Below are 9,897 nucleotides of genomic sequence, written 5' to 3'. Positions count from 1 at the left end.
TACCCTCAAGGAAACGGATAGGCGGAGACCACAAACAAGGGACTTCTCAGAATTATAGACAAAATAATAGAAGGTGGTAAAGATTGGCATGAAAAGCTAAATGACACACTATGGGCCTACCGAACAACTGAGAAGACTCCTACTGGCATGACCCCATACTCATGGGTGTATGGGATGGAAGCAATGCTACCCATTGAAGTTGAGATACCATCTCTTTGAGTGCTCATTCATAAAAATTCAGATGAGGAACAAAAAAATTGAAGCACGAATCGTTGCCCTTGTTACTTTGGATGAAATGCGACTACGAGCAATATAGAATATCATTGCTTACCAGTGTAGACTTGAGAGGGCATACCAAAGAAAAGTTGTTCCTCGACAATTTAAAGAAGGGGACATGTTACTCAAGAAAATTTTCCACACTCCTGCAAATCCACACCCTTTAAGTAAGTTCAAACCTAATTAGGAGGGGCCATTCGTGGTTACCCAGGTGCAAGCAGGAAATTCTTACAAGATAAAAAATCAGGAGGGGTCAACGACTCCATTAATGCAAAGTTTCTCAGAAAATACTACCCGGAATGGGCTCAAAGCCATGGTGAAAACCTAAAAAGTAATCACAAAGAAAAAGAAAAAATAGACATGGCAAAAACTTGAAACAGCATCATGAGTAAAAAAAAGAATAAAAAAATCTCCAAGAAGGAGCTTCCGATTCAAAACACTCAAGTACAAACAAGTACTTGCAAGTTCTAACAATACTACACAAGCACACCTTGAGGATGAAGACTCCTCCTAAACCCCGCAGGTTCCCAACAGAACCAACTCAAAAAGATGTGGGAGGGTGACATGAATGGAAAACTGAAGTGACTTCGACGAATCCTGGAAGAACGTCGCAACTTCTCTAAGATGGAAGCCCGGCAAGAATCTAGAGAACTCTTCATGGACCCGTGAGGCATAGGATGAAAGCTCCAAAGGTTAAAAGACAACTTTGAGACTTTGGAGTTCTCACGATCCCATAAGGAAATCTTTTCATCATCTTTGGGGAAAACATAATAAAGAAAATGGCCACCAAAGGGGCCACAGGTGTCAAAACTGTAAGGCCCAACCTTTTTGAAAATGCTTTCCAAATTGACTTTTAAATCATCCATTTTAAAAAACAGAACCCTTTTAGAAATGACTTCTCCCATCACTACAAGAGGCTAAATTGTTAGTCAATTTGACCTAATTCTCGAAGCCAACTTCCTATGCCTATTTTGAAGGCATGAAACTAGTCAGGCACTCCATGGTTGTATGAGGATAACTACCAACTACCACATATCAGAGATGGGTGAACCTCGCCAATGACGAAATTGGCTAGTCTGGGAGCATTTTCCTCTCGACTAGATCTCTTGAGGCAAAATGAGGCAAGCTCATCCCTGTATGTGCGTATGATGACCCAATAGCTGGGAATTCAGGACAAAAACCCTACAACTAGGGGGCTGAGTTTGTAAAAAATTACTTTCAAAAGTGTGTGCGAAGAAAGTGTTCATTATGCTTTGATGAATCAAATACACATGTAGAATGAACAAGAACCCCCCAACAGGGGTAGCAAGAAGGAGAAAAAAAAAATATGAAAGGATTCCACAATCCCAGAAGACCAATATAAATTGGAAATAAAATTCTGATTTTATTCATCCATTGAAAATGGACTTATTACATGTACTTACACAATCAACTCCGGTCTCGAGAATGGTACTGTCCCAACAGACTTCAACAAAAATAAACTACTGAAAAATAATGCTGACCATGAGATCAACTTATTCATGCAGAGAAAACAATAAAGAAAAAGAAAATATTTGGCTATTCAGTCTTCGGCTTCGGATCAACATCCTTCTCCTTGAGTTCCACCACGAAGGCCATCCATCGAGCCAATTTGAATTCGGCCTCTTCCAAGCAGATGTCAAACACGTCCTCATTGGATTTGATTGATTTATTTGAACAAGAGGCACCATGTTCTTGAGGAGGCACGAGATCTTGAGCAGGAGCAAAAGGTTTGCCAGGAAGTCTCGAAGATCTTGGACATTGTGGAAGAGGATAGGCACGTTCCCACCAAGAATTGTAGTTGGTGGTGGTCGTGGGCTTGTCTTGCTTAACCAACCCCTCACTAGAAGAAGACTTCTTCCCCTTCCATGACAAACTCGCCTTGACCAAAAGGGTAGAAGAATGTCGTCGAAGAGGAAAGATAGGGTGGTGATCGATCGCCTCTCCAGGAAAAGTATAATGCTGAGTATGGTGAAACTGACAAAGTACCCTTTGAGGGAAATACCCCTCTGTGAAGTGCTACCCCGCCAGAATAAGAAATGAATGCCCCATGGCAGGTAGAAACAAGGGCACGTTCTTAAGATCCTTGATCACTCAATCAAATGACGATAACTCGTCCAAAACCCGACGATAATAATTGACATCTAGAGGTCGGGTGGTATCATTGACATACGCCAGTCCCAGAGCAGTATATACAAATGTTGTTGATCGAGGAGGACGGACAATGGTAATGTGTTCGTAGGCCCAAATATGCAGAAAACAGAACCGAAATCACCCCAAAGGGTTACAAGATAAGAAACTAGAACCCCGGAACCATTCGGGGCAGATTGACCTGGGCGACACTAGTGGTGTCGCCTTTGCCTAGCCTGTGTAGGAGACACCACCAGTGTTGCCCAACTGAGACTCTCTTGATTCAGTCTGGGCCTTCTCCGATGACTTCCTATGGAAAAAATAGGGGTTCTAGAGCCCAAAACCAGAAGAAAAACTGAGTTAGAGGAACAAAAATTAGTTAAAAAATATACCTGCAAAACCAGGATACTGCCCTCAATAAATTAGTCCCCTCATGTGACCTGGTCATGAAGACCCTGGTAAATGCCTGCCAACACGGCCGGAACAATGGGGTAACCCGCTCTCTCCCAGAAGGCATGAGCTAAAGGAATGAGGGAACTTCGAACCGTCTTATAACCACTTGGAAGAAGGATGGATCCTAAAAGCACAAAAAGAAAAATACGGATCTGTTCGGCGACCCGAGACTGCTCTCGATTTCGGACCAGCAACTCCATATCGACCCACTGACCGTGTGAAGAGTAAGCAGCTCCCAACAGTTGTGCACCCGTGATGGAATGATCGTCAGTGGCAGTAGAAGGTGGATATGCAATTTCGACCAAACTCAAGCCAGAAATCCTAGCAATTTCCTTCATGGTTGGCATATTCTCGCCCATAGGAAGGAAGAAGGTGTTCGTTTGATAGTTGAACCTCTCAGCAAGAGCCTCAAGGAGCGAGAAGTTCACATGGCAAGAGGCCATGTTCAAGATGCTTATCATCGAAACTGAAGCCAAAAAGGCCATGAGCTCGGGCCATTGCCGAGCGAAAAGAAACCAATCCTTGAAACAGGGTCCAATAACAAGGAAGCCATTGACGCGGCGAGGAATTTCACCCGATCGAAGGCCCTGCGAGATATGGGAGGGCAGACCTTTAGGGAATTGCCTAACCCTAGGAAAAAGTGGGGAAGCCTCCTCCTCTATTCCATTGTCAACCCGCTTGGAAGCCTTTCCGTTACCCTTGGAAACAGCTTGGTCCTTCCTAGGAGCCATGAAAGACTGAGGGTGAGAATAAGAAAAACTAGTAAGATCAGAGGGAAGCTGATGAAGAAGGAAGAAAATGAAGATGGGAAGAAGAAAAATGAGTTTGAAGGATGAAGGGAGAATGGGAAGGAAGATGATTTTTATATGAAACAAGAAATCCAACACAAAACTCGTCCTGTAACTATCCACTTCAGCCAACATAGGGTTTAGATAACCCTAAAACCTTCCGAAACGATAAATCTCAAATTTGGGGGATTGTGGTTTGGGCGACATGCCTGGTGTCGCCCAATTCCATACTCAGGCCAGGCGACACCACCATGTCGCCCACAAAATTTTGAAACAAAACCCCTTTCTCATCCCCATGTTCAAAATAAAATAAAATAAAATAAGATTATTTTTTTTGGGCGACACACCTAGTGTCGCCCAACCTGTGGGGGTGACACCACGCGTGTCTCCCAATTCATTTTTTTTTTTTTTTTACAAAGCTTTATTTTTAACCCCCACAACAAACACTTAATAAAAAAAAATAAAAATAAAAATTTCATGGGCGACACTATGCATGCCGCTCGGGCAACACAGACTGTGTCGCCCACCATAAAAAAAAAATTGAAATGGGCAACATGTTGCCTAGCCTGTGAGGGCGACACTACTCGTGTCACCCAAATCTTTTTGCCAAATATTTTTTTTTTTCAATACCCCATGTTTCCACTTAATAAAAACAAATTTTTTTTTTTTTGGGGGCGAGACCAGCCGTGTTGCCCACAGACATGGGCAACACCACCAGTGCCGCTCGGGCGACACCACCAGTGTCACCCAAAACGTTTTTGTCCAAACAACCCCATTCAATTTTGGGATATTCCGGAAATCAAGTTTGGTTTTACCATTGGTTTTTATGACTGTTTCCAAACATTTTTATTAATTTTAAAAAAAATTAACATACTCCTCAGTGGCACTAGCCTAAACTACCAACCAATTTTCCAAAAATAAAAATTTCAAAAAAATAAAATCAAAAAGAAAATGCTCCTCGGTGGCATGAGCCTAAACTGCCAATCAAAGTCCAATTCAGAAAACGTCAAATTTGTGCAACGTAAAAGAGCTGAAACAGTATCCAGTTCAACGTCAAACTCGTGCGACGTAAAAGAGATGAGAAGGAAAAACGTCAAACTCCTGCGACATAAAAGAGCCGAGGCAGGTAATGTCTAGCCTCGTATGACGCAAAAGGTCGGGTGTATCCAGTTCAACGTCAAACTCGCACAACGTAAAAGAGCCAAGGCAGGTAACGTCTAGCCACGTATGACACAAAAGATCGGGTGTGATCCGTCTAGCCCCGTATGACGTAAAAGGTTGGGTGTACTCCATCTATCCCTGTATGATGTCAAAGAGTTGGGTGTATTCTGTCTATCCCCGTATGACGTAAAAGGGTCGGGTGTATTCCATCTAGCCTTGTATGACGTAAAAGGGTCGGGTGTATGGTCCATCGCTGCATGACGCTAAACTGCTTAGAGGCCTCTATGGTTGCAGGAGTTAAAACTGCTAACCAACCTTGTTTTTCGACATATCTTTCTCTTTTCAAAATTTTCACTATATGTCTTGTGTTTTCAAAAACTTTAATTTTTTTGTTAAAATTGTAACCTGTCTTTGCTCCGGGTTCTAATTCAAATCTCTCCCTACTTTCAAAATTTCTAAAAGACTTTTTAAAATGAAGGAGTCTAGACACCCGTATATGATGAGTACCGCGTTGTCGCGATTGCCATGTTGCTGCCTTGCCTCTCTCTTCGGAATCAGCCATACAAGTCTCTTCTCATAGAAAGCCTTTTCCTATAAACAGTCTTAGGAAACCCTAAGGAAATAAAAGAAGATGCTAGGGTTAGAAATTTATAACTGTAAAACCCCTGAAGTTAAGGGGCATGGCTAAAAAATCCACCTCGAGTTTCAAGCTTGTGTAACTTATTGACATCTCACGCCGAAAACCCTAAGAGGAAAAATGCCCTAGGTAGGTGAGCTCAGTGAGCACAATGACTTGAAGGGATTAGTTGGTGTGCCCTCTGATCACGTGACTTCAAGACGAAATTTAAAATATCTATAATATCTTTGACGTTCACTTGCCCCTCGAAGGACAAGGAACGCCAAAGTGTCTAATTCTTTGCCACTCACCTGTCCCTCGAAGGACATGGAGTGCCAAAGAGGGGTAACTGTAGACACCCCATTTTAAATTTGATAAATTTTGCGGTTTCATGAACCCTTATGAACACACTCATCTTAGTAAACCCAAATCCATAGTTCACACAGCCTACTCTGTGACCTAGAACCCTGCACCCAGAATTCTTTAAACGCCCTATTTTACCAAAAAAGAATTAAAAATAGTAAAAAAAATCTGTTTTGACCCAAATTTTCTCTGAGAGCTTCACAAGAGGCTAAGGAACACACCCAAAGTAAAAAAAAAAATTCAATTTGGACATTGTTTGGTTTGGGCGACACTAGCAGTGTCGCCCAGCTACACCACTGGTGTCGCTCAGACCATTTTGGCCCAGAATGGAAAGTTTCTTTTGGAAGTGTTTCTCCTACCTTTTTTTTAATGATTTTTACCAATATTTTTTGGGCGACACTAGGCGTGTCTCCCTGATCCATACCCCCAAAAACAATTTTTATTGAATGAGGATCTGATGGTTATGGGAACTTATCCTTAATCCCTGTAAGACGTCTTTTTGTGGCCATTTGAGGGTTGGCTTCAAAAAGATTGAAACCCTAGAGAAAAAGAGATAAAATCTAGAACAGAGCTAGTTGAGAAAACCCTAACCCTAACCTTGAGTTTGAAAAACCTAGACCTAGGGTACAATCCTAGATCTAAACTATCCTTAGGGCATAACAACCCTTCTACATCAGAGATTTGCTGGTCAATATCTAAATCAGAGAGGCAAAGAGGACGCTGGTGCTAATAAGGGTGAGCCCTCGAAGGCTCGGGAGTCCCGGGCCATTCGGCCTTGTTCGGTATCGTTTTCTTCCCTTTTTATTCTTCTTTTATTGTTTTAATTTTATTTTGATCTTATTGCGATTAATATTCTTAAAACTCATGTTTTTAATGCTTTGGATCATGCTAGCTCTGCCACAGATCTAAGAGCAGATCTGCTCGTTTCCAGGTAGATCTGGCCTCATATCTGAATTCGATTTATCCCAATTTCTCTACCACATCTTTTTATCAGTTTAAGGTGTCAAGATCCGAGAGATCTTTATCGGAAGATCTGTTAGATTTTCATCATAAACACTTACATATAGATCTTAAAAACGGCAGTGGTTTGAAGATGTTCGGGAATCGTTTGATAGGTCAAAAGTACAGCACAAACAGAGTCACAGTTGCTGGAAATTGCCCCGGCTGTGGGTAGTGACATGCCCCAACATTTTGAAGCTCATCTCTCGGTCCATGCATAATTTCGAAATGGTGTAAAAAGCGTGATTAAAATAGACAAGCATATTTTTCATTTGAAACTTGGACATCGTTTGGCTATTGAAAAGTGCTGTATAAGAAGAATCATGGTTCTAGAAATTCACACCCTCAAGTTTCGCATACATTCGAGAGCATTCAATACATCATAAGCCAAAGTAAATCTTGATGCAAAACTAAGTTCATACAAAACTAATCCCACAAGAGAACTACGTCGCACACTTCCACCACAATTAAAACCATATACAGCGTTCATCAATCATGGCGTATGAGATTTCAAGCTCATCACAATGCATTCAAACTCATACAACTCATTCTATTCTCTTACTTTTCATATCTATTGAAATTAAATCTTTATGTGGTTGAATGATGCATGCCACTAGACCCAGTTACCTGGTCCCTCACAATGGCTTCAATCTCCTCTCACGACCTTCCCTAGCTTCTCCCCCCCATCTTCACTTGTTGGCTGGCAGCAGTCGGTTTCTAGAGAGAGAGAGAGAGAGGTGGAAGAATGAGGGAAAACGGGTTGCCTGAAGAGGGGAAGGCTTAAAAAGGGAAGAGTGGTTGGAAAATATTGTCACGCGACTCTAACATTTACGGAGCGACGTTGACATGTACGACGACCGCACGTTTGACAGAGACACTCCTGGCGTTGCCCTCAGTTCACACACAGTGTTGCTCTCTCTTCGTTTCACAGACGGTGTTGGATCGCAACTGACAATGGGTCTCTTTACATAACCGGTGCTACATCTTCTTACACAGCCGATACTACGTCTTCTTACACAGCCAGTGATAGTCCACAGGTGGTGCTAAGCCCTTCGCTTCATAGCTGACGCTAGGTTTGCATTCTCAGATGACGATGGGTCACTTACACAGCCAGCGTTGTGTCTTCTTTTTCTCTCTCATCCGCTTCTTCACCATAGATGGTGCTAAGCTCTAATACACGCACGACGATGCTTCAACAAGCGCTAGGCCTCTGCGTCACCCTCCATTGCCATGCGCATCACTGAGCTGAGGAAGAATTGTGGTCCTTACATGAAAGGTGTTAGAAACTTTATCCCCCATTTCCTAAGCCATTTTTCATAAATTAATTTAAATACGAAAATTTCTATAATAATATTATACTTGCGAATTTCATATGTAAGCCTCCTCATACTTTTCATATTGATCTCAAAGCTTCCTCAAAATCAAGCTTTCCAAAAATCTATTGTCTTTTCCCTCAAGCCATGATGCGTGATCCAATAAAATAGAAAGTGCAAGGGGTGGGGCATGCCACCCTATGGAGGCTTTTATGGCCCCCACCAAATTGCCATGGTGGGCCCATATATATTATTAGGTTTGTCATGTAATGCTAAAATATTTAAAAATAAATTATATGATTTTTTAGACTTTCATAAAATCCCATTTGAATATTTAAATCAATGTAAAATCAATATCTTTGTTAATATAAATCCAAATTTCATAAATAAAATACCCAAAGATTCTTAAAAATTCAAATAACAATTCTAAATATTAAATATCATTAAAACAAATATAATCAAATACTTTTGCTAGGAAATGAATCCATATAGTATAAGAATAAATAAACAAACATGGGGCACTCTACTTTTTATTGTGGATTACGGTCCACACTTGCTTTCTTAAATTGACTCAGTATTTTCTATGACCCACAATCCATTGTAGGGGCTCATTAGTGGGTCATCAAAGTCAGCCAATGGGCAATGAGACGTAATTCCACTTTGTGGATTTCAAGTTCTCCCCTAGAGATATACCAATGTCACCTAGACCTGATGCGACCACCACTCTATGGTGCATAAGGGTAATCTCTCACACATACACAAGCTTCACCCTGAAAGGTGGTTCAATTTTTTGAAATGACTATCATATGCGCATGTTATGTGATGGCACGTGGATGAGGCCGTGACCCGTTTCTGAAGACCACCATCACATAAAAGGGCTACACAATCCCTAGACTCATTCATGTGGGCATATTCTGACTTTATCAAGGGATGACCCATTATAACCCTTATCGGTTTAATCTCTATGTACAAGTAACATAAGTTTTTTTCCAACCGACTGGCCCAGCTCATCAAGCTCACCTCGGTATCAACAAATATCTTTTGCTTTCTTATGGTCCACACAGGACCAAACTCTTTCTGAGCTCATGTTCCATTATATTAAAAGTTTATTTACAAGCACTCATAAGGCTTTTAATGGTCACAAATACCCAATAGAAACTATATCATATTTCAAGTTTTAGAGAGATAAAGTATTTGTACATTTTAGAGAGTGGAACTATCAAATTTTAGAGAGAGAAAGTACCAAAATTTATTTTGAGAAAGAAACTATCATAAAATTTCTAGAAAAACTATCTCAAATGTTAGATTTTAGAGAGGGAAAGTATCCTAACCGTGAGATAAACTATAATAAATTTTAGAGAGATAAATTAATTGAAAATTTTTAGAGATAGAAACTCTCAAAATTCCTAGAGAGAAAAATTATCAATTATCTCAAATTTCAAATTTTTAAAGAGAGAGAAATTGTTTCAATTGTTTTTGGAGAGACAAACTATATCAAATTGTAATTTTTTAAATAAAGAAACTATCTCAAATTTTTTAAAGAGAGAAACTATCTTAAAATTTCAAGTTTGATATGTTTTTTCTCTGCCGGCAATAGTAAATCAAGTTATACAAAAAATAAAATTTGCATAACTTAGAAGCAATTCAAACAAGTTTTATTTGAGTAGATAAGTTTTAACATTACCAATGTTTGATATAACAAGGTTTTGATTCATGTTCCTATATGTTTTAAGATGGAATGGAAATGAAGGAGAGGGCAGCAGGACGTGCTAGAAGCATC

This window comes from Amborella trichopoda, chromosome 13 (genome assembly GCF_054954075.1).
Source record: "Amborella trichopoda isolate Santa Cruz 75 chromosome 13, AtrichopodaSantaCruz75HAP2 v2.0, whole genome shotgun sequence".
Lineage (NCBI taxonomy): Eukaryota > Viridiplantae > Streptophyta > Magnoliopsida > Amborellales > Amborellaceae > Amborella > Amborella trichopoda.
Note: the sequence above shows the minus strand (reverse complement) of the source record.